Source organism: Penaeus monodon, chromosome 33 (genome assembly GCF_015228065.2).
Source record: "Penaeus monodon isolate SGIC_2016 chromosome 33, NSTDA_Pmon_1, whole genome shotgun sequence".
NCBI classification, from domain to species: Eukaryota; Metazoa; Arthropoda; class Malacostraca; order Decapoda; family Penaeidae; genus Penaeus; species Penaeus monodon.
The window spans coordinates 20588668-20588939 of NC_051418.1; positions in this window are offsets into that span (position 1 = coordinate 20588668).

Below are 272 nucleotides of genomic sequence, written 5' to 3' on the forward strand. Positions count from 1 at the left end.
CATATGCTGTCATGTTGTTTCTGCATGTTGTCAACCATGCCATGTTAGTTTTACTTTTTTAAATATAAATGCTGCTGTCACATTATCTATGTATGTTGCCATGTTGGCTCTACATTTTGCCTTGTTCTTTATGCATGTTGACATGTTATCTCTGTATATTGTCGCATCACTTATACATGCTGCAATGTTTGTTCTATAAGCCGTCATGTTTATATATGTTGCCATGGTGGTCCTATCTGCATGTTCATATATTTAAGATATTAGCAGTGATA